Genomic DNA, 18,915 nt, shown 5'->3' on the forward strand with positions numbered 1-18,915 from the left:
TCTGGATTTATACAAACCCTAGGGAATTTTGCCATGAGTGTATTCCTTATGGATGTTTTGGAGAATTTTTGAGATCTGTGACTTGCATACAATTTCAGTGACTAATTTTTACAAGAAGTTCATTTAGATAAATAAGGTTCAGTTAGTATTTTCATTTCTAAGACTTATAGACCTTTCACAAATAACAGAAAGGAATGGCAGCAACATCGTCTCCCACTGGCAGGAAAGGAAGCAACATCTCCATCATTTCCTGTACAAGTACACCAAACTACTTGCATCCGTCTTCTCTGATGTCATTATAGATGCCTCTTACCTATTTCAAGCCACTTTTTTTTTTTTCATTTTGGTCCTAGATCCAATCTACTCCTGCCTTCTTAAAAACATTGCTTTTGCAATAATATTCCCCACTGTAAATTTTTCCTCTCAAAAACTCTATCCTTAGAGAATAACTTATATTTTATCTTAACAGAATTAAAGCAGTAAGACTTGCAATTTTACTAGAAATGTAAACAGATTATCCTACAAGTATCAACATATAAGTCATCAGCAGTACCTTCTATTCTAAAAGCAATCAGAAACTCTCTTGGCCCAGTGGCGACACATAGTACATGCTTGCAAATGTTGAACAACCAGTTTTCCAGAGGATTGGTGGGGAAGAAGGTAGCTTGTAGCATTTTCCAAAGTCTATGGTGTAATACTCTCACCCGGGCTGATTTCAAGTCATTAGTGTAATGTCATTGAGTACAGAGTTGCAAACAAATGCTCAGTACTCACTAATATAAGTTGTCTTTCTGCCATATGAACACAGCTATAAATAAACTGAAGCACATTCATTAGAGAATCAGTGGTTATGCCCCTTCCACTTCCAAAATCATATACTGAAGTCCTACCCGCCAATCTGATGGTATATTAGAATGTGGGGTCTTTAGGAGATAATTAGGTTTAGATGAGATCATGAGTGTGGTCCCCCATGACAGGACTGTTGTCCTTATAAGAGGAAGGGAGATCAGAACCTTTCTCTCTTTGTCATGTGGGGACACAATAAGGCAAGCTAGAAAGAGGGCTCTCACCAGGAACCAAATATGTCAGCGGATTGATTTTGGACTTCTAGCCTCCAGACCTACCTATTATTAGAAAAGATACTTTGCATAATTTCAATCTTTTAAATTGTATTAAGACTTATTTTATGGACTAACATATGGTTTATCCTAGATAATGTTCCATATACACTTGAGAAACATGTACTCGCTGTTGTCATCTATTCCTTTTTCTTTGAGATATAATTCACATATAACATTTTATTAGTTATATTAGTTATATTAGTTATAAGGCTTAGAGTGTAAGCCTTATAACTGGAACTGGCTGTCAAACATGATTCGATAAATTTTATATGACAAAATGATCACTTTAAGTCTAGTCAACATCCATCACCACAAATAGTTATGATATTTTTTATTGTGATATGAACTTTAATATTCACTCTTAGCAAGTTTTAAATACGCAATACAGTATTATTAAATGTCTATTGTTTAAGCCTCCCAGTCTATGGAAATTTGTTATAGCAGCCCAAGCTAATCAAGATAGAATATATAATAGTAAAATCTTGCAAATTATTACCAAGTGATAAAGTTTGAGTTTCTTACCTTTGTTTTTTTTTTTTTTTTAATTTTCCTTCTTTTTAAATAATAGCTTATTGGAGATATCTAATCTATACATTATCCATAGGTGATCTTACTTTGGTTCACAGGTTAAAGATGATCTGTAGATTTATGATTCTCAAATCTCTGTCTCTGGCCTTATTTCCAAACTCAAAATCACCCCATAATCCACAATCATTTGCAAAGCTGCTTTCTTAACTTGTATACTTAATAGGCATCTGAAACAGTATATTCAAAAGAGAACACATCCTTTCCTATACAAATTTGGCTGTTATAAAAACCCTGTGGCTTCATGTTATTACAATGTTCTGAGTTGCTCAAACTGAAAATCTGGGCCTCTTCCTTCATTTCCTTTTCCCTCACCTTGCAGATCCAAGCTGAGCAGGTTTTATTTTCAAAACATTTCTTAAATCCATTCACTTCTCCCTATATTACCACCTTTATCTGATTTCTTCCTCTGGACTTATGCATCTCTCTTTTCTCTCTGCCTCATATCTTGAGCTTCTAAAATCTGCTTTCCAAATCCTAAAAAATACAACAATATATATATATGCTTATATACATAATGCTTACTCAGTACTTAAGTACCAGACACTATTACAAAGTACTTTAATTTTGTAGTTTTGTTGATTGTTTCCTTTGCAGTGCAGAAGCTTCTTATCTTGATGAGGTCCCAATAGTTCATTTTTGCTTTTATTTCCCTTGCCTTCAGAGATGTGTCAAGCAAGGAATTGCTGCAGCTGAGGTCAAAGAGTTTGTTGCCTGTGTTCACCTCTAGGGTTTTAATGGTTTCCTATCTCACATTCAGGTATTTCATCCATTTTAAGTTTATTTTTGTGTATGGTGTAAATAAGTGGTCCAGTTTAATTCTCTGCATTTTGCTGTCCAGTTCTCCCAGCACCATTTGCTAAAGAGACCACCTTTTTTCCATTGGATACTCTTTCCTGCTTTGTCAAAGATTAGTTGGCCATACATTTGGGAGTCCAATTCTGGGTTCTCTATTCTATTCAATTGGCCTACAGGTCTGTTTTGTGCCAGTACCATACTGTCTTGATGATTACAGCTTTGTATTAGAGTCTAAAGCCTGGGATTGGGATACCTCCCATTTTGGTTTTCTTTTTCAACATAACTTTGAGTAATCGAGGTCTTTGTAGTTTCATGCAAATTTTATTATTGTCCATTTTAATTGTGAGAAGAATGCTGGTGCAATTTTCATTGGGAGTGCATTGAATGTGTAGATTGCTTTGGGTAGTATTGACATTTTAACAATATTTGTTCTTCCAACCCATGAGCATGAAATGTTTTTCCATTTTTTAAATGTCTTCTTCAATTTTTTTCATAAGCTTTCTATAATTTTCAATGTACAGAGTTTTCAACCATTTGGTTAGGTTTGTTCCTAGATACTTTATAGTTTTTGGTGCAATTGTAAATGCGACTGATTCCTTGATTTCTCTTTCTGCTGCTTCATTATTGGTGTATAGGAATGCAACCGATTTCTGTGCATTGATTTCATATCCTGTGACTTTGCTGAATTTATGGATCAGTTCTAGCTGCTTTTTGGTGGAATCTTTTGGGTTTCCCATAATGAGTATCATGTTGTCTATAAAAAGTGAAAGTTTCATTTCCTCCTGCTGATTTGGATGCCTTTTATTTCTTTGTATTGTCTGATTGAGGTTGGGACTTCCAATACTATGTTGAATAACAGTGGCTAGAGTGGACATCCTCTCTGTGTCCCTGACTTTAGGAGGAAAGCTCTCAGTTTTTCCCTACTGAGGATGATATTGGCACTGGGTCTTTCATATATGGCCTTTATGATCTTGAGTATGATCCTTCTATCCCTACTTTCTTGAGGGTTGTTATCAAGAAAGGATGCTGTATTTTTTTCTTTGCATCTACTGAGAGGATTATGTGGTTCTTGTCCTTTCTTTTATTACTGTGGTGTATCACATTGACTGATTTGCAGATATTGAACCAGCCCTACATCCCAGGTATAACTCTCACTTGATTGTGGTGAATAATCCTTTTAATGTATTGTTGGATTTAGTTGGCTAATACCTTGTTGAGAATTTTTACATCCATGGTCATCAGGAAAATTGTCTATAGTTCTCCTTTATAGCAGGGTCTTTGTCTGGTTTTGGAATCAAGGTAATGCTGGCCTCATAGAATGAGTTGGGAAGTTTTCTTTCCATTTCTATTTTTTGGAACAACTTCAGAAGAATAGGTATTAATTCTTCTTTAAATGTTTGGTAGAATTCCCTTGGACTCACTTTTTGGGAGATTTTTATCACTAATTCAATTTCTTTACTGGTTATGGGTCTGCTCAAATGTTCTGTTTCTTCTTGTTTCAGTTGTGGTAGTTTGTATGTTTCTAAGAATTTGTCCATTTCTTTCAGAGTGCCCATTTTATTGGCATATAATTGCTCATAATACTCTCTTATTATAGTTTGCATTTCTGCAGTGTTGGTTGTGATCTCTCCATTTTCATTCTTGATTTTATTTCTTTAGGCCCTTTCCTTTTTCCTCTGATCAAACTGGCTAGGGATTTATCAATTTTTTAAAATTCTGTCAAAGAACTAGCTACTGGTTTCATTGTTCTGTTTTTTTTTTTAATTAATTTTTTATTTTGATAGCGTTGACTTCTGCTGTAATCTTTATTATTTCCTATCTTCTGATGGTTTGGGGTTTTATTTGCTGTTCTTTTTCCAGCTCTTTAATGTGTAAGGTTAGGTTGTTTATCTGAGCCTTTCTTCCTTCTTTAGGAAGGTCTGTATTGCTATAAACTTCCCTTTTATGACTGTCTTTGCTGCATCCCAGAGATTTTGGGCTCTGTTGTTATCATTTTCATTGGCTTCCATGTACTTTTTAATTTCCTCTTTAACTTCTTGGTTAAAGAAATTCATTTTTTTTAGTAGGATGTTCTTTAATCTCCAAGTATTTGTTGTCTTTCCAACTTTTTTCTTGGGGTTGATTTCAAGTTTCATAGTGTTGTGGTCTGAAAATATGCACAGTATGATCTCAATTTTTTTGTACTTGTTGAGGACTGATTTATGCCTCTGTATGTAATCTATTCTGGAGAATGTTCCATGTGCACTCAAGAAGAATGTGTATTCCAGTGCTTTAGGATGAAATGTTCTAAATATATCTGTTAAGTCCATCCGGTCAAGTATGTCATTGAAAGCCATTGTTTCCTTGTTGATTTTCTGCTTTGATGATCTGTCCATTGTTGTAAATGGGGTTTTGAAGTCCCCTATTATTATGGTATTAATATCAATGAGTTTCTTTATGTTTGTGATGAATTGATTTATATATTTGGGTCTTTCATGTTTGGAGCATAAATGTTTACAACTGTTAGATCTTCTTGGTGGATAGGCCTCTTAATTATGATATAATGCCCTTCTTTATCTCTTGTTACAGTCTTTATTTTAAAATCTAGATTGTCTGATATAAATGTGGCTAGTATGGCTTTCTTTTGGTGACCATTAGCATGACAGATGGTTCCCCATCCCTTTACTATTAATCTCAAAGTCTCTTTAGGTCTAAACTGGGTCTCTTATAAATAACAGATAGATGAATATAGTTTTCTAGGAGTTAATATTTTTAAATAAAATTTCAGAATTGTGTTGAGCCTAGAGCCCTCTCCCAAGCCCCTCTTTTCCATCTACTATTCCAAACCTGAGGCAGCTATATGAAATTTCTAAGTCAACCAAAGGTATATCCCTTCCTCAGAATGCCTAGTACAGTGCCTTGCACAGAGTAAATGATCCCTAAACAATGTGTTGTTTCCAAACAGCTTACAAGGGAGGCAACATATAGGCTCATGTTGTGAATCTAAAAAATCATCAAACGTCTATTTCTGAGAATCCATATCTTTATCCATCCCAAAGAGCTCTGAACCAAGAATGGATGGGGTTGGGCTAGGGAAGGGGTAAGGAGGATTGACAGAAGCTGATAATTATAATCATTAAAAGCATTTTTAAAGCTCTTAATTTTATATTTTATAAAATATGTTTGGTTATTTTGCTGAGCAGATAGGAAAAAATCTATTAATTGTAGTTTTCAAATCTGTGGGTACATGAGTGTGAACACATACATATGTGTCATTAAGATTTTTATGGAAACACTAAGAAATGAAGAACTTATGAGTATGATAGGATATCCTTGGAAACCAAACCATATTCTTGTTAAATAGATTGAACGCTCCAAGGAGAAATCAAGCAGAATTGAAGGACTACTGCAGAGTTGTGGGAAATATCAGTGACAACACCCAGAAAATTTAACCTATTCTGATTACCTAAAAACTTTTTACTCATTTTGGAACTGTTTATTCATTCAGAAAATTAAAGAAAAAATAAGTCTGACTATTATAAGAAAAGTTATGATAGAAAAAAAGAGAATGAACTGAAAATTTCAGATGTTTGATGAGTATCAGTAAATAAGGTAATAAAATATAAATGTTACTATTCAACGGAAAGTAAGTACTAAGTAGCAAGTAGGGACTCAGGATAAAACAAGAAGGGAGTGCACAATTCTAAAGAGAACACTGATACCTGCCTCCTTATAAGCTTAGGGTAATCAGTGTTGTTGAAGCACTCCAGTACCGGAGGGAGAAGTCTTTGAAACATAGATAAGGTACTAAGTGCAGCAATTAGAGTGATAAAAAGGTTTTGACACTGAAGTAGCCTACTTCACACCACACTCTGACATCCTTTGTCTCAGGAAAGAATCAGCATTTGGGAACTGCCATATTAGAAAACTGTGAGAATGCTTTCAAGAATGAGATGGAGCTAGAAAGAAATCAATCCAAGATTGACTTGTAAGCAAGTACTGTAACATAAGGTAAGAAAAGCCAGAGTAAGGCAAATATTGAACATTTTTATTTTCTAGGCAAACTTCATTAAAATATTATGAATGTTGTAGGTATTGGTTCAATAAATCATGATTTGTTATACCAAGTCTAAGGTTATATCATCTTTTGGATAATAACTCATTTTTAGTATAACTTTTTCTTACCCAAAACATACCAAATAAGTATATTATAAATGTAATACTTCAACATTATACTTTGAGACAAAAATAAGATGTACCAATTACTTTATACCTTTTCTAACCAGAATATATTATAACAAAACTTAAGTTGTGTACCATATTTTGATGGACCCAAGAGAGCTTGCTTTGTACATTTACATTAAGTAATGGTAATTAAGAGGTAGCAACTTTTATTATTTCCACATGTTTTGAAGTGTTATTTTGCTTTTATTTTGGATTTATTTTTCTGGAAAGGTTTTTATTTTTATTTTTCCCCCTGCTACAATTCTGTTTTAAAGTAGTTTGAAATAAAGTAACCAGGAGCCTCAACTGGTCACAAGGAATGCACAGAAAGAAAACTGCATCCTTTAAAGAATGGCTCTACTTTTCCTTCATCACCTAGAATCACTTCTCATTTTTATCCTGGAGTAATACCACATTTTTCTCCATGTAATTTTTCTCCATGTAATACCACATTTTCTAGTTTTCAGTGTTGTTCCTGACATCTCGAGGCCTTGCTTGATGCAAGGGACTGCCCCTTCTGAGGTCAGTCAATTGCTAGGAATAATAAAAGATTCACAAATCCAGAGCCAATGCCCTCATGGGCTTCTTATATGGGGGTTTTACTTTCAGGACTATTATCCCCCTGTACTAGTGACCTCAGGGTCAACTACCAGGCAACTAGAAACACCTCCTATGCTCAGAGCCTGCCAAAAATATTCCAACTAGCTAAACCTAAACCTGCTTATGCTGTCTTGCCCATTCTCTCCCATGGATACCACATTAAAGACTATTGATCAAATCCTCATCTCTCTCCTACTGCCTCCTGACCGATCCGGGTGCCTCACTAAGTGGCCCCTAAGATATGATGTGTCCCTTCCTCTTGGGAACTGTGAGTAATAAACTATCATAATGTCAGTCATCTTCTGTTTTGTTTGTCTCACCAATACCTGAATAATAAAACCAACAATTTTAAAACCATACAAGACACCCTATTTACGCTATGTTTTTTGTATACAGTATTGATTATTAGAGAAATTATTGTTAATTATGTATACAAATGCATCTTTGTTGATTTATGATGTGAAAATATTTGGGTATCTTAGATGGAAATAATATTTCTCATTAAAATTAGTGGATTTTTTTTCCAACTTAATGACTTTTCCTACCAAAGAGCCATGGTTTTCATGAAAAAAAATCAAAGTCTTTAAAGCACAAGACAGATACACTTAGCATTTTGAGTATTTTTTAAAAAGTTCCATTAACTTATTTGAGATATACATAGTGATGCAGATACATAAAATATATAAAATGCCAGGAACAGTCTGAGCCATGATCTCATGGGATATAAATGCTGTAATAGGACATTTGATTCCAACTATAATTCCAGAAGCAAAAAAAAAAAAAAAAAAAAAAGAGAGAGAGAGAGAGAGAGAGAAAGAAAAAAGAAACAAAAACAATATGTTATGGTAAATACCTGAACATTTTTGCTTAAGTCCTGAAGTAAAAACTTATTTTTTTTTTCATTTTCATCTAAATAGGCTCTCTAATTACATGTGGAAGTTTCAGCAATTGTGGCCCCCAGAGTCACTGAGAAGCCTGTGACCTCTCTAAGAAGATGTGTCAATTCAGTGCTATTAGAGAGGCGGTCAGCATTACCTGAGGGCAGACTGACTTGGGATAATGCAAAACCAAATCAGAGTATCACATCTAAAAGCTTAAGTGAAAAACAGCTAAAATACAAAATTTCACATAATTGTAGCTCTAATAAACAGTCACTGGATAAAATAGTCACATAACTTTAAAAGCTAAACTATGTAGAAAAAGAAAAAAAGAAAAAAAGCTTAGAGTATTTTTGCTCTTTTAAATTTAAGCAAATAGATATTCGGTAAGGAGGAATTCCCTCTTCAACTTATTGGATGCTTTTGAAATATTTATAAAGATGAAAACAACAACAAAACTGATTCCATACAAAGAAGTTAGTAGCAGGACTTGTCATTTTCATTTTATAGTCACATAATGACTGCATATCATCCAGTTTCTCAACTTTGAGAAAATTGCCATATCCACAGAATGGCTAGCGGCAGAAACAGTCTACAAATAGTATAGCTGTGATAGTCAAAATGTCTTGAATATACATTTAAATTGTAGCAATCACTTTAAGGATACAGCATTTCATAATTTGAAGCATTCCACATTTTACTGTAATAGAAAGAACACGGTCTTTGGGGCAGATCTACCTTTGTTCAAAACTAGGTGCTGTCACTCAGAGTAAGGCTCTAGGCAAAAAACTCTCAAATTAACGTCACTCTGGTAATAATGATAATAATAATCAGGAGCAGGACAATAAAAACTGGAAAATAATATTTATTGAGCATTTACTACGTGTTAAGCAATGTTCTAAGTTCTTTTTGTATATTCACTTAATTCTCAAATCCAACGAAATAAGTATTATTATTGTCTTCATTTTACAAAAGATAAAAGCTGAGACAAAAAAAGAGATAAGTAAAAGGTGAAATTAAAAAGGAGACGTTACACTTTGACATCAAAATAGAAAGGGTAAGAAATAGAAAGGGTAATACAAGACTACTATAAATAATTATACACCAACAAATTAGACAACCTAGAAAAAAATGGATAAATTCCTAGAAACACACAACCCACTAAGATTCGATCACAAAGAAATATGATCTCTAAACAGACCAATTACAAGTAAGACTAAATCAGTTATCAAAAACCTCTCAAAAAAGGAAAGTTCAGGACCAGATGGCTTCAGTGGTGAGTTCCACCAAACATTTAAATAAGAGTTAATAATGGGGCACCTGGGTGGCTCAGTTGGTTAAGCGTCCGACTTTGGCTCAGGTCATGATCTCGCGGTCCATGAGTTTGAGCCACGCATCCGGCTCTGTGCTGACAGTTCAGAGCCTGGAGCCTGTTTCAGATTCTGTCACTGGATAAATTGCTTAAATTTAAAAGAGCAAAAATACTCTAAGCTTTTTTTCTTTTTTTCTTTTTCTACATAGTTTAGCTTTTAAAGTTATGTGACTATTTTATCCAGTGACAGAATCCAGAAACAGATTCCTGTTTCAGATGTCTCCCTCTCTCTCTGACCCTCCCCCGTTCATGCTCTGTCTCTCTCTGTCTCAAAAATAAATAAACGTTAAAAAAAAAATTTTAAATAAGAGTTAATACTAATCCTTCTCAAATTCTTCCAAGAATTCGAAAAGGACTCATTTTATGAGGTCAGCAGTACCTAGATGCCAAAACAGGACAATACAAGAAAAAAAAATCATAGGCCAACATCTCATGATCAAATGGGTTTTATCCCAGATACAAGGATAGTTCAATATGTGAATATCAATATGATGCACCAAATTAACAAAATGAAGGATAAAAATCATATGATATTCTCACTAGATGCAGAAAAAGCATTAGACAAAACACAGCAGGCATTCATGATGAAAACTCTCAACAAATTGGGTACAGAAGGAACCATAAAAGTTCACGACTAGATAAAGCAAAGTGGGAAACAACAAAGGTTGAGGAATCATACTTCCTTATTTCAAACAATATTACAAAGCCAAAATAATCACAACAGTATGGTATTGGCATAAAAACAGACATATATATCAGTGAAAAAGAATAGAGAAGCAGAAATAAACCTATTGATATATGGTCAATTCAATTATGGGGAAAGGATAGTCTATTAAATAAATGTGCTGGAAAAACTGGATAGTCACATGCAAAAGAATGATACTGCACCCTTTTTTTTATACCATACACAAAAATTAACTTAAAAGCAATTAAAGATTTTAATGTAAGACCTGAAACTCTGAACCTTCTAGAAGAAAACATAGGGGGTAAATTCCTTGACATTAGTCTTGGAAATAATATTTTGGATCTGACACCAAAAGCAAAGACAACAAAAGCAAAAATCACCAAGTGGAACTATATCATACGAGAAACCTTCTACACAGCAAAGTAAATCATCAGCAAAAGGGAAAGCAACCTATTGAAGGGGAGAAAATGTTTGCAAAACATGTATCTGATAAAAAATTAATATTCAAAATATATCAAGAACTCATACAACTCAAAAGTAAAAAACCAAAAAATCTGGTTTTAAAAATGGGCAGAGAAATTGGATACATTTTTCCAAAGGAATTGAATAGACATTTTCCATACCAATGGCCAACAGGCACATTAAAAAAAAAAAGCTCAATATTATATCATCAAGGAAATGTAAATCGAAACCACAATGAGATGTCACCTCACAACTGTGAGTATGGCTATCATCAAAAAAACACTAAGAAATAACAACTATTGGCAAAGATGTGGAGGAAAAGAAACTCTTGTGTACTGTTTACAGGAATGTAAATGGGCGCAACCACTGTGAAAAATAGGACAGAGATTCCTCATAGAACTACCAAATGATTCAGTAATTCCATTTCTGGATATTTACCACCACCACCCCCCCCCAAAAAAAGAAAAACTTTTCTCTATCATGAAAAGACACCTGCATCCCATGTTTATTGCAGTATTATTCACAATAACCAAGACATGAAAACAACTTAAGCACCACTGATGAATGACTGGATAAAGAAAACATGATACACACACACATACATGCACACACACACACACTGTAATAGTGTTCAGCCATAAAAAAGAAGGGAATCCTTCTATGTGTAACAACATGGATGGGTTTTGAGGGCATTATGCTAAATGAAATAAGTCAGAGAAAGACAAATATCATATGATCTTACTTACAGATAGAATCTAAAAACAAAATTAGCACAGGTACAGAGAACAGATTGGTGGTTGCCCGAGGTCAAGGGTGGAGGAGTGGGTGAAGCTGGTCAAAAGATGCAAACTTCCAGTTATAAGATAAATAAGTCCTGGGAATATAATGTACAGTATGGTGACTATAGTTAACAATAACAAACTATATATTTGAAAATTGTCAAGAATATGTCTTAAAAGTTCTCACCATTAGGAAAAAAAAATAACTATGAAATGATGGATATTAAACTTACTGTGGTAATCATTTCATAATAAATACATATATCAAATCATTATGTTGTAAACCTAAAAGTAATGTAGTGTTGTACATGAATTATATCTCAATAAAACTGGTTGGGGCTGAAAACTGGTATGGATTCCATGTTGCACATTATAACTGGTGGAGGGGAAGAGAGAGAGAGGGAGGGAGACAGAGAATCCACAGCAGGTTTTAGGCTCCAAGCTGTCAGTGCAGACCCCGACATGGGGCTTGAACTCACAAACCATGAGATCATGATCTGAGCCAAAGTTGGATGCTTAACTGACTGAGTCACTCAGGTGCCCTATGAATATATTTTTAAATTATGAAATATAAATGTGTAAGATGGAGATAATACTTATGAAGATATTTCTTTGGTACTATACACTGTTCTTGGCCTTAAGGATCCTGTGGTGAACAAGATGGGCAGTTTTAATCCTAGTGGAGCTCACAGTCTTGTGGTGGGGAATGGAGGGAAGCATTAGAAAGTTGACCAATTTTTAAAATAGAAAAATGAAAAAAAATGAATAAAAAATAAAATAGAGGAAGTGTGTTTAAAAACTTGTAACAGAGAAGCTGACCTAGACTATGGTTGAGAAACGACTTTCAACAGGTCAAAATTATTTAACACATAGAGATACGATCATAAACAGCTAAATTAATTTTATTTGTTCTGAGATTAAAGGTTTGTATTTTCATATATGAAATAGCCATTTCTGTAGAATATTAGATTTATCTAAGGTTATTTTAAGGATGTAATCAAATTTTTAAATTTACATTACAATTACGACTTTAAAAAAACAACACTTATTCCACTTTACAGGAAGTATGATTATCTTATAGCCATTTTCTCTTCTGGAAACATACTTAAAATGTCAATGAAGAAATAATACACCACTTACAAAATTCAGCTTTTACAAAGGGAGTTTTATAGAAATACACCCTGTTGCATAATTCAAAAATACTTTAGAAGTTGGCATGAAACATCAAAATCATCATGCATAAAATAATCCTCATTATGTTGTTTTGTGAGTCACAGATAATATCATGATTGGAAAAACTGAAGCACAAGTGATTTTTCTCAGCATGGCAAGTCAGTCGTATTTTCACCATATACTTTGCCTATCATTTCAATGTAATCATCTCATGGGGAATTTGAATTGGTTGGTCCAGTTGAAATGCAACTGTTTGAAATGAATGTATTTGAAGATATTATATTTCATATTTTGAAGAATTTAGAAATGAAAGAAAACTCAAGTTCAGTCTCTTAGGAGAAAATTGAAATGTGACTTGAATCCATTGAATAAACTAAGATATATTATTGGCTTCCTACCACCAATTTTGGTCATTTTTTTCTTTTTTCCTTTTTTTATAACTTTTAAATTTTGGGGGGTTGTTTTGGGGCTTTATTGTTAACAGAATTCCAAGTACTTAACTTTGTTGTTTGAACCGGAGAAGAGTAAGCAGTGTTAAAGGTAAAAAGAGTATTTAATGACAATATAAGAAGTGTGAAAGTTCACCTGCCAGTATTTTCTCCCTACATCAATGCAAAGAGCACACAAATGACTTTTTATAGCTTAGTGCCAGAGAAAATGGTTGTAGCTAGGTCTGTTACTTTTCTATTGCTGTGTAACAAATAATCACCAAGTTAATGGTTAAAAGCAACACAAATTTATCATCTCACAAGCTATCCAGGTCCACTGCTCAGGATCTCACCAGGCTGAAATCAAGTTGTCAACTTCAGGTTCTCTCCAAGCCCACTTGCCCCTGACAGAATTCAGTTTCTTGAAGCTGTGGGAGCTCAGCATCTAGAGGCTACCCACTGTTCCTGGTCTTGTGGCCTTCTCTGCACTTGACAATTTACTTTAAGACCAACAGGAAAAAGACTCTGCTATTTCGAATCTATTTTGTCTCTGAACTGTAGATCTTCTTTTAGTGGACTCTTTGATTAGGTGAGGGCCACCAGGCCAATCTCCTTTTTCATTAACTGAAAGTCAACTGCTTAAGGACTTTAATTACATTTACAAAATCCTTTCAAATTCACCATATAGGTTAATCATGGGAGTGATACACCTTCATATTCATTGGGTCCACCTGAACCGAAGACGAGTGGATTATGCAGAACATATACACCAGGGGACCAAAATTAGTAGGTCAGTAGAGCATTGTGCCTACCACAAGAAGTTTTCCCCAGGGTTACTGCAATCTGAATCATTTTCAATTACAACATAAATGGGAAATACTATCAGGAGGGAATGGTACTATTTCAAATCAATCATACATTAAATGAATGGTTTGTCCTCAAAAAATAATTAATACAGAAAAGATTAAATGTTAAGTAAATGTGATAAATGCAAAAAATAGAAATTAACCCATTTTTATTAAATTAGAAAAAAGTATCAAAATGCATTGCATCATTATGGATTTTACATTTTTGTTTTAAAAATGAAAATATAGACAATATATTGGAATTTTGAGATGTCTATTTTAAATTATTAACATTACTGGTGATTGAATTTTTAAATTAGGTACAACTGGAAGACTGTTCCTGTATTTTTCTTTCATCGTGGCATATGAGGAAAAATGTTTCACATGAATATGCTTTCAGAATAGGGAAGGAGACAGCAAACTGACACTTATGATACCTTGGAATTAAGGCTGTTCCCAGTCATTAACTGTTTCATTTTAGGCTGGTTACCTCCCATTTATTGCAAACCAGTGGATATATTTTGCATACTTTATTTAAAATATACTGACTCCTTTTTTTTTAATGTTTGTTTATTTTTGAGAGAGACAGAGGGAGAGAGCAGGGGAGGGGCAGAGAGAGTGGGAGACAGAATCTGAAGCCGGCTCCAGGCTCCCAGCTGTCAGCACAGAGCCTGACGCAGGTCTTGAACGCACAAACTGTGAGATCATGACCTGAGTTGAAGTCGGATGCTTAACCAACTGAGCCACCCAGGTGCCCTCTGACTTCTTCACATTTAATATGAGTATCCATTTAGAATTATAAGATTCACATTTTAACTATCTTAATGCCTTGGGTCAAAGAAGAATATGATTTTATAAAATAAATACTAAATATACAACAATGAAATTCACAAAAGTTGAAATTATAAAAAAGATACAAAATGTGAATCAACAATAACAAAGTCAATGACATATATAAGTTTGATAATTAGAAATGCTTCCTGGCATCCATATACAAATGGAGCATGAGGACTTCCTGTTCATATATTATATACAACATACAACTTCCTGCTTATTCCTTAAAGACCTGACAGCAAGCAAAGTATAAAGACAAGTTTAGTCTTGAGCATACCTACTAGTAATTTTATAAGAAAGATATTTCTAGTGTCTAGTATACTTATTACTTTTATGGTAACTTGTTTATGACTCCTAACTTCTCTATGAAGTCAAATGCAGAGAAGAGTTTGAAAAGCCTGGTTGTGAGAAATTCTTTTTGTGCTGCACCAGATCAACAAGTGCTACTTTGCAGGATCCTCCAGGGAGCCATAACCCCATTGTGGAAGTATTTAGTGAAATACATATGAATTTATTGAGGGCCATGATATTGTCAGAGCACAGGCATTTGGAGTCTGACAGAGGTGAAAGGCCATCATTGGGGCTCAGGCACTTGCTAGCCAATGTCCTAAAGTTTGTTATGTAATCTCACTGAAGTCCAGTTTCTTCATCTCTGAAGTCAGATAATATACAAATGATAAATGAAAAATGATTGGTGTGATGCCTGAGGAAGCAGTAGTTAATTTTGTTGTTATTAGGTTATGGGTATCTTATATTTTCTGATAATCAAAAGTGAATTTTTGGCTCCAATTTTACTCTTGCTTTATGAAGCGCTGGAATAGACTGTGGCAACAGTTTAAGCAAAACAACACAGGAGCTCATGTTCTTGCACAAGATAATATTGGTTAAACAAACAAGAGGTCTGTGTTTGTTAGAATACCTGCATATCACTCCTAAACTGATAATATTCTACATTGTTTCTGTGATTTGGGGAACTGGGCATCATTTCAATGCTTCATGTTAAGAGCTGGAAGGAAAATTACATTATGTCAACATGACCCACTCCCAATTTGTGATCATTTTATTTTTCTAGTATTGATGTTTTCCTCTTAAGCTTGAGGGAAAAAATAGTGCATGTAATTGAGGATTTGAGACAATTTAAAAATCATCACTTCAAATTAAAAACAAAACAAAACAAAATAGCCTCTCTATCTAGGACAGAGATCATCTAGGTTTTGCCAGATTTTTAACTCCAGGGAATATTGTTGACATTCTCAGTCTGCCATGGTTCATCAGAACATGGTAGGTCTTTAACAAAGACAGATGTCTGCCCAACCTTCTGCACTAAGTACTGATCCCCAATTAACTATCTTTTGCCAACCACTTGATGTTCACACAGAAATCAATGATCACTGTCAATCCTATGCCAAGATTTCCTTCATGCAAAATCATTCACAATTAGGGCTTCTGTAATCAATATAATGGGTCACCAATAGCTATAGTCACCACCATAGCTAACTATTCTATATCTGCTCAGTGAAACTATTTTGTTTTAAAGAACTGTCCCTTTGGGCCTTGAACTGCCCATGTCACACAAAAATAAACAAATATATTAACAAGATAATGCTAGGAAATTAGGCTGATTGACTCACTGCATCAGTCAATATGTTTTCAATGATAGTCTACTCTTTTACAGAAGCTCTGAAGGAAAACGGGAAACAAAATAAATGGTTCTTGTCTTTGAGAAACAGTATTTTTTTTGAGAATATGAGAAATTAGGTGACTTAGGGGAAGGAATTCAGAAATATTTAGTGTTTAAATGACCTTAAAGTTAACACCTTTAAAACAAGAAGAAAAATCAAACTGACCTGAATAATCTGGGATAGTATTTAGTAGGAAGAAGTTCATATTCTTCAATTAAGAATGAGTAGAAAAAAATAAAACAAAAAATGATAGACATGAAATTAAGAAAAACTGTTTCCTTCCATACAACAAATTAAATATACAAAAGTAGCATTTAACAAGAGTTGAACATGGTATGGTTAACATCTTTATAATGATGTGAGATATAAGAGTTCAGTGTCCAGCACTCCACAATTTATAGTCTACATAGTCAATCAAAAATTCCGAAGGTTGGGAGACAATTCTCCATCAGGTTCACAGACATCTTGCAAACAGAGGCACTAATTAATCTTTGTAAGGCTATTATTGTAGCAAAAAGCATTGGAAATATACATAGCACCTCCATCCATTGTGATTTAGATTCCTTAACCTCAGATTTCCTCTCCTATAATACATAAAGATTCCATAACACATAATTGCAATAATAATAAGATTACAATAATTGTGTTTTGTTATTTGTTCATAATTGAACTTCATTGTAATGCCCTAGATATCTATACATAACTGATGATAGTATACATCTATATTCTCAAAATATATTATTATAGGGCACCTGGGTGGCTCAGTTGGTTAAATATCCAACTCTTGATTTCAGCTCAGGGCATGACCTTGTACTTTCGTGAGTTTGAGCCCCACGTAGAGCTGTGTGCTGACAGCACGGAGGCTGTTTGACATTCCCCCCTCTCTCTCTGCTACTCCCCTGCTCACACTCTGTATTTCTCAAAAATAAGTAATAAATTAAAAAACACTTAAAAATACCATTATAGCCATTATTATAATACATATTTTTGCATCATATATGCTTGAATATTCTAGTTTATTATTAATGCTAATTGAACAGCCCCTTAATTATTCTGAATTAGAGATACTTTTGGTTTTTATACAATCATTTTCATCTAATATTAAATTTGTTCTTATTCAAAAGCCAATATATAAAAAGCATCTGCTCTATTCCTGATACTATACTAGGCATGAGGCATACATAGATGACTAAGATACTGTCCCTGTCTTCACTATTATCACTTTTTAGCACAGAAAACTATTCTTTTGTAATATAAATTTTATCTTGTTATAATTTGATAGAAGACATAACAAGGATTGAAAACCCAGTATAAAAGCATATCTAAGGGAGTAAGTCATTTTCCATGGATGACTGTGTGAGAAGAGGGTAATGTGAAATAATGTAGTATCATAGTGAAAGGATTTGTAATTTTGAAGTTTCTTTAAGAAATCAAGCAGAGAAGGCTGATAAAGTTAAGGATGAGAAAGGCTTTCTGACAGAGGAACTACACATACACAGACTTAAAAGCATAAAAACAAAATGAGAACCTAATGGGTAATAAATTTCCTGGTTTAGCAAGACTATACATTTTTTGTTTGTAAATCTTTCAAAGATGAAGGGGCAAAAATTAATTGGGGAGATATTTTTAAGGACATCGTGCTTTAAATGCTAAGGTGTTTGGATATTTTCTCTGCAATAATAGGAAGTCACTACAGGTATTTGTATAAAGAGGGATTTGCTGATTTTTTTGTGTTAGGAAAAATTTGTATTATTGCTGTATAGAGTTTGGATCAGAAAGAGAAGAGATAACAGGTAGAAAACTATTACAACTTCTTGTGTTCAATGAGAGAATGCTTCTGGTCATCTAGTTTCATGTTTAGAATTGCTTCTCTTGAATTTTTTTAGAAAGCAATTGCTAAAGCAATTTTTTGTAACATAAAAATATGTCTATCTTAATTCATAGTCAGTGTCTTCTGACGTGTAGGATCAGGGACAAGACAAATATACCCATTATCACTATGACTAGTTAGCACTGTTTTGGAGGTAGTGTCCAATATAATCAGACAGGAGAAAAAACTCAAGGACAAAAAATATAAGACAGAAGTAAAATTATCACTATTTACAAATGACATGGTAGGATTCATAGAAAACTGTAAAATAATCAACCAAAGGAAAATTTTAAAACATAAAAGGGGATTTTAAAAAATAACTAGAAAGACATATATCATTGTCAACATAATTAAGGTATGAAGTCAGTCTGAGCTAATTTTTAAATTTAAAATGCATTCAGTCAAAGTGGTATTAAACATTTTGATTGTAAACCAAGTCATTCTAAAATTTTGTCAAGAAATACATGAGCTAGAACAGCGAGGGAATTTAGGGGGGAAGCGGGGCATGAAGACTAATGCAGAAGAACTAACCCACACACATTAAAATTAATCGTACATTATAATTAAAATTGTGGGTTAAGAACATAGAATGGACAGAAT

The sequence above is a fragment of the Panthera leo genome, chromosome A1, assembly GCF_018350215.1.
Source record: "Panthera leo isolate Ple1 chromosome A1, P.leo_Ple1_pat1.1, whole genome shotgun sequence".
NCBI lineage: Eukaryota > Metazoa > Chordata > Mammalia > Carnivora > Felidae > Panthera > Panthera leo.